The 19,821-nt window shown below is 41.4% G+C and overlaps 1 protein-coding gene across 5 annotated transcripts in view; it reads left to right on the plus strand.

The window, feature by feature from the left end:
* The window catches only part of AFF2 (ALF transcription elongation factor 2), a 400,790-nt gene that overhangs the window by 45,019 nt on the left and 335,950 nt on the right, over positions 1 to 19,821 (plus strand). The gene's annotated exons all lie outside the window — the stretch shown is intronic.

Raw genomic sequence — 19,821 nt, forward strand, 5'->3', positions numbered from 1 at the left:
GCTCGTGAACGCTGACATGGTGGTTCGGATGTAGTGTCCCATGGGAGCCAAGGGCCGGGGGGCGGTGTTTCTGCACCTTCGGAAGACCCAGAAGCGGACCAGAAGCCCCCTGGCTCAGTGACTGGTGGCTTCTGAGTCTGGGGGGCACCTGGGGTCCCCCTGCGGCTGACTGCCAAGCCAGGGGGGGCATAAAGGGGGGACCCCCATGTGCTTGGCAGCAGACTGGAAACTGGTCCACTTCCGGGTCCGCTGCCCAGCACACGGGGGGGAGGGGGGAGAATGCTCCTGTGGGCCCCCTGCACTCCTGTGGGATGCTCCATCCACCCCAGCATCTCAACATTCGCAAGCCCCCCTCCCCCACCCTTCTTGTACCAATACTTAAAGTCACATTGTATGATAAGAACTCTGAAGGGCCTGGCCGGTACCCCTCCCTCCCAGGCCGGCACCCGGCGCCATGGCCTTCCCTCCCGTTGGTCTGCCTCTGGATACTTTACAACTGCCAGCTGTCTCCCACCACATCCTTTACCTCTTTGGAGTTTAATCAACCCTTGAGCTGCTAAAAACTGAAGTATATGAAGGTGAGTTAACACGTGTGGAGTCAGTAGCTGAAAACCTGACTTAGCAAAATCTTCAGGGCTAAATTCTGTCTGTTGTTATGCTTGTGAAATCCTGGGGGGGGGTGGTTAGGGTTACACAGGCATAATTGATGGTGGCTTCTGGCCTTCTGGATTACTTATTTCCCTTATTTTATGTTGCTAAAGGCTTTCTTTGGTCAACTGAGGACACCATGCCCTTGATCATCATCCATTTTCTCAGCATTTTTAGGACACTGGCTTTGAATGCCCTGTGTCAGCAGTTTCCTTACTATCATTGTACCTCAGAGAATTATCCTACCAAGAATATCCGTGGACTCCACAAGCAGGCCTTGTGGATGCTGTGTGAGTGACCTGCCCTTATTAAAAGTGCTCAGTAATCACTACTTATCATAGGAAACTTTGCTGCTGAAAAGTATTACCAGCATTTGGTATACTAGAATATTTTATTCCCTTTAAAGATATTTTGTGTACATGGTCATTTGGAAATAGCGGTTTGAATTTCTGCACAGATGAGTTGGGGAAGGTTCCAAAACTTGTGGCCTGAACTGTAGGGGCACTGATGTTTCTTGAATATTAGACCATTTGATTCAATCCCCTATTGAGTCTTAGACCATTTGATTAGTTACTCTTTGAAAACTTTTGGAACTTCCTCGGTCAGCACCTTCTTTACTGGGATATGTGGTGAATATCTAGACTAACTTTGTACTTATTTCATATTCTGTCAGGAAACTATTGGGGGGGGGCGGGGGGGGAACCAAATGCCTATACCTGTCTTTTATCTTTAGAATATGGAGTGCTTATGAAGTTCATCACATTTTGTGGCCATAGCATGAGTGTGTGTGTGTCTGTGTGTGCGCATGTGTGTGCGTGTGTGGTGCTATCTGTTAATTTAACACCAGGAAGAGATTCCTGACTGGAAAAAGTTAATTTGACTTCATGCTGAAATAGCTCTAGGTTCCGTTACATCACTCAGGATAAAAGGTCTACTGGATTTGGTTCCTCTCAGAGACCGTTTTTTCTGAAGATGTCTCATTCCAGTTCTTTGAATGTTACAGAATTTAGTGCTTGTTTTGATAGTGACTAATATTATTATAGTTCTCTGTTTGTTTAAAAAACATGTCAGTCGCTTTTTGAAGTAGCAAAATACAAATAGTAGATTCACAGAATCTACAAATGTCTACCAGCTGAAGAGGGAGGAGGAGTCTTGGTGGGATTTGCTGTTTCCTACAGTAAATAAGCTTTGTTTGCTACATGTACTGATTTTTTTTCATGGGCTTTTTTTGTTTGTTTGTTTGCTTCTTCAAAAGAAATGGATTATTTATTACCAACTAAAAGTTTTTCACTATTCAGATAAAGCACGTCTGTAACTTGCCCCGATATTTTCCCTTTAAGAGTGTGTTGATGCCAGTTGCATTCAATATAGCAAAGCAGTATAGCCATATGGAACAGAAGAGTATTGAGATGTTAGATGATAGTACTTAAAGGTAAACAGTGTCTTCTTTGCAAAAATACAGTCCAGTACATTACAGAATGGAGCTATTCCATAGGTGAATTTTGTGTTCTCAGTGGATTGGTTGTTTCACTTCGTAAGGTTAACACTTCGCAATGTCATTTTGGTAACTGAGTCTGCCAATACAGTGCTATCGTAGTGGATATGGAGGGGTGGTAGGGGAAAAAAAGAAATATATTTGAACAATTATGTTTTCCCAAATAGGTTACAGTTATTTTTTTCTTCCTTGTGGTCCTGCGAAATACCTTTTGTAAATGTATTCCATCTTGTGTGTACACTACCCAACCCTTTTTTTTTCAATCTTTTTACCTAGAATTCACTAAGCTTACATGTATCTCTTTGTATAAATACCAATAATGCTTTAATTTATGGATGTTTGCTGTTGGGCTTTGTTTAAATGAGTTCCATCCAAAAGGAATTAGAGCCTTCGATTCTCGCAGAAATGAATAAACCACATGAGGTGAATTTTCATACAACCCATTTCAAACCTGGAGTTTTCAGGGTATAATTTAGACATTGCTTCGGTGGTTTATGACCATATAAAGTGTAGGTGTGTAGGTAGGAGGTTAGATAGATGTACTTGTAAATGGCTAGAAGCAGGAAGGCTGAGTATGATCTCCAGCAGTGCGTATTTCAGCTCACAGTTTCACATCTCTATCCTAAGGCATTAGATGCTACTAATTCTCCAAAAGCCAAAGATTTGTTTTACAGAAGAAATTCTGATTTGATTAAGATATTGCTTCCAGACCTAATGTTCCTTTAACAAATCATGCCTATGTACATGACTGGAAATAAACTGCATGTTATCTGAGCAAAAAAACCAGAGTGCCTCATGATTTGGAACGATCCTAGAGAAGCAGCATTTAGTATAATGACAGTACACTTAGATTAATTATAGCACGGCTCACAGGCACCACCATATAGTTACAGTTGTGTCAGCACTTTTGCTATTAACCCTGTGTTGCATGCCTTTACACTATGGCTCTAAAAATATGTTCTGGGTTAAACTTAGGTTCTGTGCTATATACCTGGTTTCAGTTAAAGACCAAATTTTATTTCTCTATTTTGAGCTATTGCAAGCATATACTTGTAAAAAGAAAGCATGTGTTTAATATTCTTTTATTTTGTTTTCTGCTCTGCCTCATGTTTGATTGAACATTGAATTTAAGCCTAGGGTTTTGGCATATCGTACTCTTTTTTTTTTTTTTTTTTGATGCTCTGAAATAAAACAGTTGCGATATTTGACCTTGAAAATGAAGCGCCTACTTTCCCTGAGGATTTGTACTATGCATGGGTACAGTTTAAATTTGACCAACTCTGTATTTATGCGATTAGATATAATGGTTCTGAAAAATTGCTCAGGTCTGAAGTACATGTCAAACGTTTCTTTAAAGTCTTGTTTATATGAAAGACTGGAAATACTCTGTGAAACTATTACAGTTAATCATGTAAGCAATACAGCGTGGTTTTTAAAATACCACTGAAAACTTGCTTGTGGAATTGATAGTGAAATTAAGGAACTTTTTAATCTCTTCCTCAAAGCACTCTTAAATCCCACTTCATCCTTGGTGAGATGGTGATAAATGCTGGGCAAATAAACTTAGTTTGTACCTACAACATTTTATTAAATAGAAATGTACAAATAAAAGAGCTTTTGCAGATCAGCTCATTATTTCACCAGCTCCTATTCTCTTTTATTCTTTTTTCTCTTTTCTACTTTGCACTGCTAGATTGTATTTTACTTTTTTCCAAGTGGCGCTGGCGAGTGGCTCTTATCAAGAACAAATGATGCCATAAATCGGGGCCAAAATCAATGCTGCTCTGGGGCTGTGAGAATGAGATGCAGTTATGTGGGCCCAAATACTTTACCTGTCTCTAAAGCCAAGAGCTAGAGGCCTGGGTGGTTTTTTTTACAAACCTTGTCTTCTCGTTTATTGGAGAATATATATATACAGCTACTTGGTCTCAGACCTGCGTGGCTAGTATTAAACTCCTGTTTTAATTTGATTTTTTTTCCCCACAGTGGAGTTGATAGGCTAGAAAGCGGTTTCACACTCATAGTAAAGTCACCATTTCTGAAGAAAGTTTCCTGAGATATGCTGAAAGGAAGTATTCTCCCCCACCCACCTTTAATAACCATAAAAATAATTAGGTCAAGTGACAGCCTTGAAAGGAGCCTTCTCAGTTATCTAGCAATATGCTACCTTGATTCCTTCCTGCTTGGACACATGCACATAACAACAGATGCAGCAGAACTGGATGCACAAACATTAGACCCCGATCCTTTCATTAATGGGAGTTTTTCTGCACAAGTGCAGCAGGATCACGTTCTTAATGTCATGGCTGGCCCTTTCCAGCAGCGGTTATTGCTCTCCTCCTCAGTGATAGGTGTTAGTGTAAACAAGGAGTGATTTGTGTACCTGGAATAGAGCCATATACATTATGCCAAATATAAAATGAGAGGGCTGATGTAAGTGCCTTTTGGACATATCTTTCATTACCCTTTACACTTCTCTTCCATAATAGCATCCGGAGGAACCAAACACATACTATATGCATGGTTTTATTATAGTGCTTTGCCTTGGGCCCTTAACTTCTTTAGCTGGTCATTACCTGACCAGTAAAGACCTCTAAACGGGTCATTAATGCTTAAGTAATAAACTGTTTCACAAGACTATCTAGTATAGAACCTCTTTCATCATTTTTACAGTTACTGTTTTATAGATAAATCAATGGCCAACAACTGGATATTCTTGTTTTGCTACATAATCTCGTAAGAGCGGCCATAGCCAATATGCAGCGAATCCATGTTGTTGCATTTTGTAAAGCTAGGGATGCTCTCACTTGGGATACTTAGGACCTGGAGTTTTGTACAGGATAAAACTGGGGAGGAGGGGAGAGAGCTCCATTCAACTACATCAGTAAGGAATAGTGGTTTCTTAGGAAAATATTTTTTTCCTCGTGTGCAGTTCTTATTGGGTAATATTTCCCTTTGGCCGAATTAGAAGCCACTATGCCTTGGTGTTACTGGAGCAGTGGCACAGAGATGATGTACATACCTCTTCTTCCAAAATGGTCAGTTATTAATCTAAGCCATATAGGTTATATGCTGTGCATATGCTGCTTTTGTTAGTCGAGCATGCCTTGAAATATTGTGTTGAAAATATTTACTTCTGATCGCTGTCAGTTAGCATTGGATTGTGACTTTATTTGACAAAAATTATATATTTGATTTAAAAAAAGCACATACTTTAAGTAGATGTGTACAGTTAACTTCATTGGCATTTTTTTTTGATAATCTTGCATCTTTTATAGTTGGCTCATTACCCTGCATTGTAAAGGTGCACTGATATATCAGTCCATATTGGATAGGTACCAATAAAAGGAAAACTGACATTATCAGCAATCGGCCTTTTTTTTGGCCAGCGTAGCCAATAATGTCACTGATAAGTGCCAAATGCATGCATGTAGCCACAGCGTGCACATGGGCAGGAAGGCAGTCTGGTAGCGTGGACAGAAGCATCTGGCTGGTAAGTCTGTGAGGGGAAAAGGGCATGGGGGGCGGGAAGGAATGGGGGGGTGCAGATTAAGGTCCCCAAGGTGGGGGAGGGAGTGGGGCTGGGACAGTGGTAGGTGCTGCCCAGCTGGGGTGGGACGCGAGACAGAGCCCCTGGTGGCGCGTCTTGGGTCACAGGGGTGGGGGCAGTGGCAAGCAAGATTGTCTCCATGCTACTATGAGCACCCCTGGGGGAGTCATGGGTTGCATGTGCACCCTGGATTTATGTTCAGGGTGAGGCCGGGCTGCCAACTGCGGGTTCAGGGTCAGGAGCTGTGTTAGTCTCTACCCAACGGGTCAGGCTGGGCCACAGCTGTGCTCAGGGTGTGTAGAGGTGGGGCAGGCAGTGGCGGCACTGGGAGGGGAGCTACAAGGTGGGCTACAGCTACCCCAAAATTTGCCATAGCACCCCCCCTCCCAGCATCACTGCCACTACCTGCCCTGAGTGCAGCCCCAGCCCAGCCTCTGTGCCAGGAAGAGGCTGGTGCAGCTCCTGGTCCTGAGCCTACAGTGGGCAGCCCACTCTCACCCCACACACAAGTCAGAGGGGCATGTGCCTCCCATGCCTCCCCTGGGGGTGTGCACAGTGGTGGGGAGCTGCCCCTCCTCCTCAGCCCCATATCCCCTGGAGGAGCCGCCCATGCCCCTGCCGCACTCCCATTCCCTCCTCACTGCAGGGTCCTTGATCTGCCTCGCCGTGCCCCTTCCCCCACAGACCAACCAGCCAGACACTGCTCTCTAAGGTGCTGGCTGCGTATCAGATCAGAATCAGCTGATACGGCTGGTTAATAATCGGTCATCGATACCAGCCAAATAAATCTTTATTGGTGCACCCCTACTATACTGTGCATCAGGAACATAATGCATCCCTTACTGAGGACTGGAACACCAGAACAATCTCAAATAAGCCTTATTTTGAGAAGTTCAGTGGAACCCATGCCTTTCAGGGGCTTGTACACAGAGGTAAATGTATTTCTGCCTTGCAGGGCTAATTATTTGTTATTGATGGTGAAAGAGGTGGATTGGGGAAAAACAGTTGTAAAGAAAGACAGAGGAAAATATCCTGCCACTTCAAAATTTTCCAGAAGATGAAGAGCTTACTAAACATTTCCTGGCAAACCTGAGAAAATATGAGAAACCTAAAAGTTAGCATTTGCCTACAGTTGCTGTCTTGCTGAACACAAAGTTTTCAGGACTCCCCTTGACTAACATATCCTGAAAAATAGGTTTTTGAACATGCAGTAGTTCCGAGCTCTCTCCCCGGAGAGCAGAAAGGAAAATGCATACTAGGTACCATACAATTTTTGGCAGATCACTAGGGATTGGAGATTTCAATCCTTGTTAATATCAGCATAGCATTGATTGACTGCTGAGCATTGAAATAACCAATCCAGTCATATACATCCTCATGTCAGCCTCTGAGAGGTGTCAATCTGAACTGATCCTCTTTTTGCACTAATGCATGATCTATCCAAAGAGGAGTGAAATTTTGCTGATGAAAATGTTTTTGCAGCCGCAGAATGTTTGTAGCTATTTTTTCTTAATTTGGAAAAGTAGAGCACACTTTCTACAATTCATGGCCTTTGTGAGATTTTCTGACAACTTATTAAAACAACGGGTTATGCTTAGAGTGATTTGTGCCTATAAATACTTAATAGCTACTAATGGATTTATCTAGGTGGGAAACTCTAAAAATATATGATAATCATTGGAGGATTGATCAGTGGCATTTTAAAGTAATCAGTATTGCCTGGCTTCCCGTTTGACATGTACCAGCTAATTTGGAGGAATTATGACAATCTCACCTCTCTACCATTTTTCCCCACGCTAACCTAATGTTTCATAACCAGCTAGCTGGCCTGTCCGTCTTTATTTCTGTTTCACCATTCTTTATAATAGTTCAGGAAGTAGCTGGCAAATTTCAGCCCCAATGAATTGCATTCAAAATTGGATCAAAATGTTATTGAAAGGACAGCAGGTATAACTTTGGAGCAGAAACTCTGCTTATTGGGACCTAGCCTATTGTCAATAGCTCTAAGGTTGGAGCTACCGTCTTGAATATAGCTCAAAACAAATGTAGTGAACAAGACAACTATATCTAAAAGTATGATACAAAAGCTGCTGCATTTCTACAATAAACTATTGAAAAATAAGGTTTTTTTTAAAGAGGGTCATTTGAGTGAATATCTTCACCTAATCCCAACAGGGCACTGAGCTGAATTAATTCCTGCACATCATTGGTACTAGAAACAAAAAGATGATAATTTGAATGATTGCTTATTGTGATTGGGGGGTGGCGGCAGGAATCATCTATTGACTCACAGTTTAATTAGGTATGAATTTAACCCTATTTAATTCAACATATAACTATTATACAGATCCTGGTCTCTCCAGCAGTGCTTTCATTATGCAGATAAAGCATTGAAAAAGTAGTGTAGGTTTAATATTTAATAAATGCATACCAGTTTACAGATCACAGATCTGCAGCTGCCTTATTTTCCTCTCGCTGATAAGCAAACAGTGCCAGTGGGATAGCAGCAGTACTGGTGTCCGTTGTTGAACTGCACACCTAGTCCACAGTCACTGGACCAAATCCAGGCTTGATGTTAATCCAGAAAGGCACAGGGAATGAATTTGCACCCCAGGCTGCAATTGCATAATATAACCAGCCTAACTTTGACTTTATTTAATGTAATTCATTGTCTACAGTAAATAATTGATCAGTATGTGTGCCTGTGTGAAACTTTCCAAGGGCAAATAAGATGTTCTTACGAAACAGTTATTTGTGAGTATTCAACAGGATTGCCATTATGACTTTTAAACATCCCTTGCATGTAAGATGGGTAGCATGTAGGCAAGATGTGATTTTTCCTGGTGCTCCCATAGAAGAGAGTAGGGCACCCGAAACAATACAATCTTTGTCTTGCCACTGCTGTTTCTGGCCAGTGTAGCTTTTGTTAGCCCATTGAATGTAAAGATTTTCTTTTCTAATTTTTTAAGTCAAACCTCTGTTAGAGAAATCTCTCATGGCTCAACAGCTATTAGGTTTTATATGTCTGAGTGCAAGTATGTTTGCCTAGTGATTACAACAAGGCAGATACAATATTTACAAGCCTTAGCAATTCCTTTGCAAATGCAGTCCCTGGAGAAGGACACAATAACAAAGCAAGCAAACATTACAGTTATCTAAAGACTAAGAAGTGCAGGCATCAGGGCGGTGACTCACTATGTGGTTGGAGCCCTGGAGTTTTACAGTAATTTATGGGGACACTGATGAGACAGATTTCATTTAAATACTGTAACTGCTGAAATATTTCTAAGTTAAAAAGTCAACTAGTGGTTAAGTAAATATCCTTTTGACCCCTTTTAACTCTTGTGATGTACCGTTGTTTAAAGTATTTACTTTGAAATGCTTGAGTCATAAAATGACCCAGGAGAGATGAGTTGACCACAGATACTTAATGCACAGGATTGTGTTGCTTTAAAATTAAACCCATTTCCATTTTTTGTCAGCCTATTGTTCTTTAATTGGTTAAATGAGGCTATAAATGGAGAGCTGCCTAAAAAAAAAAAAAAGAAGAAAAATCATACAGTATTGCAAAAAGCATTAGGGGAAAAATTTAAAGAACAGAGATTCCTTCTTGTTTCTATAGAAACCAATAGTGATCAGGAAGGGAGAGGATTTCTTTCAAGTGTACATTTTAGCAAGGCTAGCTCAGCAGCTCAACACACTGGAGGGCTAGCATAAAAAACCCACTAGCAGCTTGAGATACTGTGTTCATGCCCCTATGATACCAGTTGGATTGAGGATAACATATAGCTGTGAGTTTCTGGTTCATAGGGCATTGGGTGAAGAGAGATCTCGCCGCACTGCCACATCTCCCTGGGGAGTTGAAACCTGAAGGGAGGGCTTCCAAGCAACTGAGCATTTCTGAGACAGAGAAACCAGCTGGAACAGGAGCTTGCATGAATCAGATGTTAAAAAAGGAGGTGGGGGGGTAGTAAAAGAAAAAATTAAACAAGGAAAAAAGCTCTAGCCTCTGATGTCAAAAATGTCTCTAAATATGCTAATGGCCATTAGTAATTAATAATCTCCTTTGGTTTCATCATGGCCAGTGCAATCCACAGTTATAGTCATGAAGCACAGTTGTGGCTTTTGACCCTAGGCATGATTATTTTCTTCCCGATATATAATATCAAATCTCTTCCATAATAGAATTAGGCCCTTAATTATGTCCTGTTTTCCTGATATGGCATGCACATTACAGTAAAGATAAAGCCCAGTTAAACTCACGTTTTAAGGCAACCCTAAGTCATGATCAATACCGCAGCTTTCAAATAATTGCAGGATTCCTCTAAATGAAGTTCAGGTCAAATGCAATGTCGGAAATAAAGCAGTTACAATTTGCTGCACCCTGACAGGTCTAAGAAGTGGCTGAGGAAGATCTCCTAACTGGCAAAGCCACCTTTGCTTGACATTTTCTTTGCATGTAAACAATACAGCACCACACATTGGCATGTGAATGTATTAGTTGGTGGTGCTCCAAATCATGCTACGAATGTAGATGGTATTCCTTTCTGTTTATAAATACATACTCTTGATAACAAGGGGACATTTACTGCAATCTTGCTCGGCGGCTGTCAGCGCAGAATGAATCATTTTGAAACATAAACCTCCTCAGATCTCCGAAATATCAAGAAAAACATAAAACATAAGGGAAAAGGATTATAAAATACAAGTAAGAAGGTTCTTAGCATATTTGTAGCCTATAGGCTGTAAACACTGTAGATTATCATTAATGAAACTCTCTGCCAAGTACACGAGACACTTCGGCAGCAGCTGTTAAGCAAGCACTGTTCAAAGGTGTGTAATCCCTTGAACGCTCCACATTGTGACATTGTACTTCTTCCTATTAGAAATCAGATAATTGCTTTGTATCTTCTGTTACTTTTTTTTTTTTTTTGTTAACTCAGTCACACTCTCCTTACTGCCAAAGGGCCTTATTCTGCAGTAATTATTTAGGGAAGCTGTCATTAAGGTCAACAAGCAGGGCTGCAATCTCCATTATGTTGCTGTAAATTTGGAATAATACAATTTATGCCAATGGTGTTACCTGGGATTGACACTAGCGTAACGGTGAACAGAATCCTGCCCGATGGGAGACCAGCGTGAGTAAAGACTGCAAGTCAAGGCTTACATTTTAAAAGTGTGTTTTCCTTTAGCCCAGCTAAAGACAGGCAACCAGGGCACCAGCTTCAGGTATCAATTTTTTAATTTTTTTGGGTGCGAAAACAGCATCTGTTGTCATCCCTGGCCTGGCCTCCACTGCTGCCCAGGGTGCAGAAATGGTGCATTACCCCTCTGCTTTCAAGTTAATCTGGGTGTGGGTTGAACAACATATTTGGTGTGGTCTTTCCTCACCTAAAGACACTGAAATTTGGCATTCAAATTTGGAAGGATGGGGGCTTTGCTGCAGACATCAGCCTCCAAAATATCAGGCCCTCTAGGACAGCTTCTAAGGCTGTGCTGTGCAACCATTTGCAGAAGGAAATTTGGGTATTCTGGCAACTTGTTTTTTTTTAATGTCCTGAACTCTGAACAGTACAGAAATAGCAAGCCACAGCCATAGTAATTGTGAGCTCCCCTGAGCGTTGTGGGCTATTATGGTTGAACTGAGAGACAAGCTTATCTTGCACTTTTGGAATTCCTCATAACCCCACAACAAAGCACTATTGATTTTTCTGAGGCTGGGAGGTGAAGGGAATTGAAGGAGGTCAGGTGTAAATGTTCTAAGTTTGTTGAACAGCGAGCGCAAATGCTACCCGGTCTAGAACCCCGGCCAGGTCCCGTGTCCCGAATCGCATGACCCTGAATAGTGAGTTTGGCGTTTTGTCTCCTTTAACGCATCGTGTGACAATGCTGGATTATTTAGGCCAGCCATGGTGCCTGCCTTGGTAAATTCAGGTTGGAACCACGGGCTCTTTATGACAAGTGCTAATACCACAATGTGTTGGCAGCGACTTTCCTCGTGCGAGATCTGGATCCAGAATGCTGGAGACAGCCCCGCTGCAAATATCAGCGCAGACGGAGAGCAGAGTATATGGTTCATCCTGAATGGTGCAGGGTTTCAGAGGCAATTGCTGTCTGAATATTTACAGTTGTATTGTCACATGGCAGAAGCAGAGGTTTGTGAGGTTCTTCTCACTCCCTGCCCCGACTGGCCGCCGTCTTGTCATGGGCAGGAGTGTGTATATGTAAGACCATGGCTATATAGGTAATGGAATCATAGAAAATTAGCATTTGAAGGCACCTCAGGATGTCACATCTAGGCCTACCCCCTGCTCAAAGCAGGACCACCTCCCACTAGATCATCCCAGCCAAGGCTTTGTCCAGGTGGGTCTCAAAACCCTCCAAGGATGGAGAGTCCACCACCTCTCTGGTAACCTGTTCCAGTGCTCTACTACCCTCCTCGTGAGAGAGTTTTTCCTAATATCTAACCTCAACTTCCCTTGCTGCAACTTGAGACCATACTTGTATAATACTTGTATGAGAGTGTGTCTGTGTGTGATTTTTATATACATATATAGGAAATTCCTTTTCTTTTCTTGTAACATTTTGTTTTCAGAGGTGACTAGCTGTTTCTTTTCTAGGCAGGAGTGATATTATGAAATGCCAGTCAGCAAGAATTATTAGAAAAAAGAATGGCCCATGAGGCAAAAGAACAAATGCTTCTTTCTTTCCTTTTTTTTTTTTTTTCCCCCCCATTTCCCTAAAAAATACATTACCAATGAACCAGGGACCATCTTCAGGCAAGTTTTTAGGTTGTGGATTAGATAGAAAAACCATTTCCTTGTTTTAGTGAGAGGCAGTATTCATTAAAGAGAGGAATTCAGGACCATTTGTAAGGGAAAAGATCTTCCAGCAAAACTGTAAATTGGGCAGTGCTGTGAATAAAGTGGCTAACTCACTGATCCTCCCAGCAAAGTAATACCAATTAAAAAGGCATCCTTAACCAACAGAAAGTGTAAGTGTACTGATCTGAGTAGCTGAAAGGAAGACATGCGTGAAACAATATTATCATACTAAAGTGTCACTAAAAGCTTCAGAGGAAGGTTTCCTAAGTTTCTTTGTCCTAAGAAGCCTCAATATATGCAAAGTACCTCCCATCAAACCTTTCATAGCTGAGATCTGAATTTTAAGACATCGCCAGAGTAGCATTGCAAGAATTCTGAATTTCAGATGAGTTTGCTAATACCAAGTGGTAAGCACTGTGCGTTTCTAACATGTCCCCTTTAGCTGAAGTGCCAAGTGATCAGTAAAAATAGGTAATTACATATTATACTCTCTTCTCGGTCAAACCTGACTCTCACCCTGTCTTCCTATTTTCTGTAATGGCAACTGCATCGAGGACAATAATGGCATGTCTATTCCTCTGTGTCGTGGCTGTATTATGTTGTAGCTCTACTGTCCACTCCTTTGTAATTCAGGAAAAAGCAAATAACAGTTGCATCAGTATTGTCTTAATCTGAGATCTCCTTGACATGACAGAGGAATCAGCATATGAATTGTATACGGGAACCTTAGAAATGCTCCTTTAAAAGGCTTCCAACAGTGGAATTCTTCACATGTCCCATTCTCCTCAACGTTTCCTGTTGAGTTAGGTTTCGAGGGTGTTGCATTTCTTTAGAATGCAGAATGCAGAGGAATCTGCCAAACTCTGGCCTCCTTACAAGCACTTCTTCACTGGAAGGCAAAATAGTATGTGATTAACTTTAGATTTATACAGATTTTAGCTGTGTCAAAGGCATACTGTAATACAGGAATTGTGGAGGAAGCTGTGGTAACTGTTTCTTTTCTTACAGAGCAGTAGCTTGTTCAATAACCAGAGATGTTAGACCAGGGACGGGCAATTATTTCGGGCGGAGGGCCGCTTACTGAGTTTTGGGAAACCATCGAGGACCACATGACAGGCAGCCAGGGGAAGATAAATGTTAATTTTCTAAATTTTTTAGGGGCCCTGCGGGCCAGACAGAATGCCCTGGCAGGCCACATCTGGCCCACGGGCTGCATTTTGCCCACCCCTGAGTTAGACTCTACTAGTTGAGGCAATGTTGACTAAGACACTGGGGGTTACCTAGTACACTTAGCAGAAAAAAATACCATGGGATTCTCCTTTCCCGTTAGACTAAATCTCACACTGAGATGAAAGACCCAAGCTGTAAACCACAGGCTGACCTGACAGCTCTACAACCTGAGACTTAGCGTCATTCCTCATATTTGCAAAGAAAACAAGACTTGACTAATTGCTCGGAGTTCCACCATGTTGTAACTTAGGAGTCCATTATCCATTTGACTTAACATGAATTAATACTCACCAGTCATATGATAAACCTATTCAGCTATCATGTGTAATCCTGATTGTCTGTTTTGGAGGAACTGAAAAGGTCCACCTCTTCAGCGGAGAGCTGCCTTTTGTAGCTGAAATGAGTAAGTGCTGTCATTCACCCTCCGGAGACTACCTAACTGTAGCGTTCTAATTAAAAGATTGCTCCAATACAAGATATATAAGATTCCTCTATTCTAGTAGGAGAGGTACTAAAATTAGTTTGCTGAAAACTGGAGTACTGATTATTTAAGTGGGAGAGGGCATACAGCTTTGAAGTGAAAATGGAAATGCCCCGTGGAAAAATTAAAATATTGTTATATTAGGGTATAATTATTTTTTTTTTAAAGAATCTATTGGCAAGAATAAATTTTCTGTGAAAGGGGAGGGAAAAGGCAATACATTCTTACTAATTTTCCCCTCTTTCTTCAGTGTTTAATTTAGTAAAGCAGAGTCATAAACGCTGCTAAACAGTCAAAAAAATTAAATGTTGTTGTATAATTTATGGTGGTTACAGGATACATGAGAGTGCACTTTAATTAGCAAATTGCATGTTTATTTTATTTGCTTAGCATATAATTTAGATTGGATAAATGCGTTTTGACTGGCTATGGCACCTTGGTATCCTCGTTCAGTATAATTTTTAATCACATTGTTTTGGAATTTTATTACAACATTATGCAGTTGATATAATGGAGCAGAATTAAATATGCTCAGTTCACACCTTGCTCTTGAGGAAATTACTTTTTATCTGTATTTGGATGGAGCATTTTGTATGGTAAGTGAGAACTTGGGAGCAATAAAGAATGCACACTGGGTGCTACAGCTGCAACATGAATAATAAATAATAATAATGATGATGATGGCGATGGTGGTGGTTGTGCCCTCTTGGTAAAAAAAATGGTTGAGAAAAGCAGAAAAGAAATCTTGAAAATTGGCGGCCTGAATTGTTGTTGTTGTTGTTATTTATAGTGACTTGTTACTCCAAGTAAATTTGGGAGGGGACAAGTATGCTTGGTGCTGTATGTACAAAGAATGAAAGAACACGCCCCACCCACTGGGTTTACCAGCCAAACAGACAGCATGAACAGAAGCTAGGAAGAGTAACACAAGTGAGGAGAGGGTAGGTAGCTTGCACAAAGTCACAGACCGGGTCAATGGCAGAACCACAAACAGGATCCATATCTCCTGGTTCCCAGTTCAGCATCCTCTCCCAGTATCGTGTACCCTTGGTAATATTCTGCATAATGGCTTTCTACAAATAAAATGGTATGTATGTGAGTGGTGCCAGGTCAAGAATATGCTTGCTTAAAAATGTTAAAGAGCAGTTCTGCTGTGATCCTGGCAGTTACCTGTACCTGCAACTGAAATATGGAGGGAGGGGATTGGAATATTTTGAATTTGTTCATCTTGTGCATTTACCACATATTGTGTATAGTTGCTCCAGGGTTGCTCCAGAGTGCTTTTCATTACACAGGCTTTGAATCTGGTCTACAGTTGTGGTTTGTTTGGGGGTTTTTTCCCTCCTGGTTCACATGCATCTTCTACACAGCAATCAAAGAGAGGAAAAAAACTTGAAAAGTAGGAAAATGTTGTAAAGGTGCAAGAACTGTTAGATGGACATATAAAGGCTTAATGTCTTAAGATGGACTTAATTTATGAAACTGCTTTCAAGTCTTTATCAACTGAACTGGTTTTGGGTTGACCATGGCTCCTTGGCTAGAGACAGACGTTACACATAAGTGATCAGAAACTGGTTTAAACCTGTAACAGAACAGATGTTCAGTGCACCTAAACCAGTTGAAAATGGCTGAAACCGGTTTGAGATAAACCTAGTTGAATATAGTATCAGGCTTAACTGATTTGAGTCAAACCGGTTTATGCAATGTCTGTCCCAGCCCCCTTGCTAGTTTAAGTTAAATCAGACTCCTTCAGCATCCTGGCATGCTCTCTGGGCTGGGCGGGGCTCTCTGCTCCACAGCAGGGATGGCCCCTCCCCTCTGCTCCCTGGCTGCAGCTTTGGCAGAGACTTTTAGGCACAGCAACATCTTCTTGGTTTCCTCCTGCTTTTCCTCTGCTCTCCCTCTCCCCTCACCACTCCCTGCTAAACAGGGATCCCCCATCCCCTCTGCCTTACACAGACACCTCAGCATTAGCTAGCAGACCACATGCTGGCTCCGGTCCATGCTATGGCAGACCAGTGTCTTTTGGGGGCTTTTTGAACCTAATCAACAGCTCAGCTGGTAATGTCCCTCCATTCCTTCTTTGTTTAAGAAAAGCTTGAACTAATGAGAGAGGCTGTTTGTTTTCTGATGGGGTGATAAATGCTGATAACAGAGCTGATAAGTGCTCTGTCATCATTCAAGTAGGGGGGAACCCTCCCTAACCCTGCCGCGGCCTGGCCACACCCCCCTTAGCTCAGCCCTGCGCAAGGGAGGGGAGGGCTGCTCTAGTACCCCCCCAGCATCCAGCTTGAGCTGCTGCAGATACGTTCCTGCATGTCTGAGATGTCGGTGCAGTTACAAAGTAGTTCAGCCTAGCCAGGTTAGACTAACCTGCAAAGATTGAATCAATTCAGGCTCAGGCTTTTTGAATGTCTGTCCCTAGCCCATAAGTTCTAGTAATGTCACTAAATCAGACGATCCATGTATGTGTATATTATTGCAAACAATTGCAAATAATAAATATTAGCTACAGGTTTGAATTGGAGTATGGGGCGGGCGGCCCTCATGTTTAAGATCAAATTTGGATTCACCTTCACAACCAAATCACAACTCCACACTGTGGGCTCATCTCCAATACTGGGAGGATTCCCTTATGGTCAGTCCTATTGAATTTAATAAGTATGAATCCAGGGGGAACTTCTGGAAGAAAAATAAAATAGACTTCCATGAAAATTCTTTCTAAAGCTGTAGAAATTAATAAAGGATAATAACCTAGCTATAAGATCCCAAAGAAGCTAGAGATTTGTATAGAAGTCTGTGCTGTAGTTTGGCTTAAAAAAATTCTGCGGAACAGTTATTGCTCTGTGTTACATGCTATAGGTTTTCTCCATAAGGGTTGTTTGAGTATTACATATATGCCAGTTTTGACATCTCAAGTGACTCTGTGTCGCGAAGATTGATGCTGGGCCAGATTATACTTTCAGTCATGCAGGTGTAAATCTGCAGTAATGCTATTGTCTTGCTCCTTTTGAGGGCAGAATCTGGCCCACTTGCTTTTCTTCTCTGTATCTGAGTAATTGGCCCTGTAATGTGCCCTTGTTGCTCTGTTATATGATTGGCACTGATGTTTAGCTGTGACAGGAAGCCAGCGGTGGTATGTATTGCTTGAACACAGACATCCCATACTTATTACATTGTGCTTTGATAATGTTACCTCTGAAGAATGTTTGTGGTTATTAAAATATACAGAGATCAACAGATATGGCAAACAAATGCTTAGTCACAGCACATGTGAGAAATTTGATTTAATGTAAATTTAACAATTTGAGACTACATCCCTTAGAAAAACACTGGAATTTAATCCCTGATGGATGCAAGCTAGCTGGTTCTGTTTAAAATAGGATTATATCAGGATGATCAACAGAGACTATAATTAAAGCATCTTTGAAGACTGTCGTAATATAAAAACCAAGGGGAAAAGATTTTGTTTTACTCATGTACTAAAGTGTTTAAATAATATTTATGGACCTTGTCATGTAGCTATCATAGTGCTGTAAGGAAATATCTGTGGTATTTAGAGGCAGCCATGCAGTCCTTTAAATATCTGTATTGCTCCATAAAGGCAGGCTGTGTTTCCCAGCATTCCTTATGGAACGCAGGAAGAATGGCATGGACCTTTTGAATAATTAATATGGTTTTCAGAGCAGTAGTCATGGAAACCCAGGCAGTGTCACATATATGGATTTCAGGAATTAGGCACATTTTGAATCATACATTTAGCCAAAAAGGGATGATTTAGTCCTCAAGCTTAGGGGGGAAAAAATCTCAGTCTCTTGTTTTCACTGAGATGATATTAAAAAAACCAGAACTTATTAATTATTGGATCCAGATAAAATTCAGATGGTTACAAATTTAAGTGCTAGTTGCACTGGCTGCCCCAAGTCATTTTTAGATGTCTTATTTTTTATTTTGCCATCGCAGACATCTGAGGATATTAGGATAGAGGGTTTTAAACTGTATTACCAATTGCTATTCACTTAGAGGACCAAAGCTTTACCACTAAGTTGCTAGGCCCATTCTATTAGGCCACTTGTGTGGGTTTTCTTTTTTTTTTTTATCTGTTTCAAAAAAATGTCTCTTCTGGATCAATATCGTCATTACCTTGGGTGTGTATGTGGAAGAAGTCAACCAGGCAGCAGTGAAAAGCTATCATCCAGTCCTCAGTAATATCGTACGTGTAAAGAATAAAAATACATGGAAGTTATTTATAGACCATAAACCCTCTGGTTTCATAAACCATTTTATACTAGTATTTGTCCAAGTCTACACAGTCCCTGCCGAGTTCACAGCGCACTGGAAAAGTCTCTGTTCTTTATTTCTTGGCTGTTTGAATAGAGAAGTTAATTAGAAATGCACTTAGCAATTTATGGACATGAAAAGGCCACTTGGCCCAATAAGCCTTCCCAATTTGCTTCTTTCTCATCCTTGTTTTGTTTTGTCACTCCTATCCTTTGGTCTTGTCGCTCCTAAATAAAACATCAGCCTGTTTCATAAACTCACTGAGACTTTGCAGCGATGATATGACCCTGCAGATATTATGGTACGGTCACGACATGATCCTTACATTTTGTGGGCCAGATTCTCCCATTTGTCATGCATTTGTGCCTCTCATTGAAGCCAATGGGAGTTTCATGGCTAAGACTGAGAGCAGATGTTGGGCCATTATTTCCGTATTTGAGATTGTGCCCGTTGCTTTTTTGGAACTACTCATGACCATGGCTTCTTTTTGTCTCTCTGTGAAATATCTAAACTGTTCCTACTAGGAAATGAAGTACTTACAGTCGTTTCAAAGTTATCTCTTCCCTGGCTGGAATAAATTCAACTGCTTTGGCCTTTCTTGACAACAAATCTTCTTAAAAACCTTGAACCACCTTGGGTGCCTTCTGTCGTACCCACTCCCTACTATAAATATCTTACCTATGGGGTGATTAAAACTAAGGACAGGAGTGTAGTGGTGAGGCGCTTATTACAGAAATGATCTCGCTTCCTGTGATTTGTATTCAAGCCCTCTCTTGATGCATCTCTGTGTCCTTGTTGCTTTTTTCTTTTTACTGCAGCCATACACAGAATGAATGGCTTCAGAGATTTTTCTACACTAAGCTCTAAATGTCTTTCTGGTCACTTAGAGCGCTGTATGACTGATCCATTTAATATGTACTCCCTCTCTCCTGGTTCGTAACTCTCCCCCACACCCCCAATCAAGTTGTCCATCTATAGACCTTAAACCACACTTTCCATTTAGTGGCCCAATTATCTATCTGAGTGCAGTGCCTCTGGCTCTGAATTGTTCCACATTCATTACTTTCCATGGGTCAGATTCTCTGATCTGGCTCAGCTGCATTCATCACAAGATCAAAAGGGGAAAATAAGGCAAAGGTAGGTTTGCAATGTGCTGACAGTTGAACAATGGGCCGGGCTTCTGGCTCAAAATGCGTGGCGTGAAATCATCTCTAAATTGTGCTGGCACAGCTGAATCGCCTGTGCTCTGGGACTTCCCAGTCCCACTGTGCCAGGAGTCCTGTAGCACCCAAGGATCTCCTTCTGTCTCTGA

The sequence above is a fragment of the Crocodylus siamensis genome, chromosome 8 (assembly GCF_052110815.1).
Source record: "Crocodylus siamensis isolate JL-2025a chromosome 8, ASM5211081v1, whole genome shotgun sequence".
Taxonomy (NCBI): Eukaryota; Metazoa; Chordata; order Crocodylia; family Crocodylidae; genus Crocodylus; species Crocodylus siamensis.